The sequence below is a fragment of the Littorina saxatilis genome, linkage group LG11, assembly GCF_037325665.1.
Source record: "Littorina saxatilis isolate snail1 linkage group LG11, US_GU_Lsax_2.0, whole genome shotgun sequence".
Classification (NCBI taxonomy): domain Eukaryota; kingdom Metazoa; phylum Mollusca; class Gastropoda; order Littorinimorpha; family Littorinidae; genus Littorina; species Littorina saxatilis.
Window position 1 is genome coordinate 23,226,225 of NC_090255.1, and position 422 is coordinate 23,226,646.

A 422-nucleotide genomic window follows, 5' to 3' on the forward strand; every position below is an offset into this window, starting at 1 on the left:
ACAACTAGGACACGCACTCAAGCAAACACTTATATTAGGCCTACGTGACCAGAACAATACTAAATTACACACATAATCAAAAAACAAGAAAGGTAGGTTGTGGGAACGTTTGTTATTGACAAAACAATACATTCACAAATTATTCATTATATATACATTGGTGAATGTATTCTTTTGTCAATAACAAACGTTCCAACAACCTACCTTTCTTGTTTTTTTATTCTGAATTTTGGAACGTTGGCAGTGTCTTTGGGTTTTTTGGTTTTTTTAAATTACACACATTTTCATAATGGTGGACATAACAAAAATAAACCAGAAGAACAAATTGAAAGAATGGGGATGGGGAACTAAATAGGAACAGAAGAATCTACAGAAGAGAAAACAAGTCGCGTAAGGCGAAATTACTACATTTAGTCAAGCTG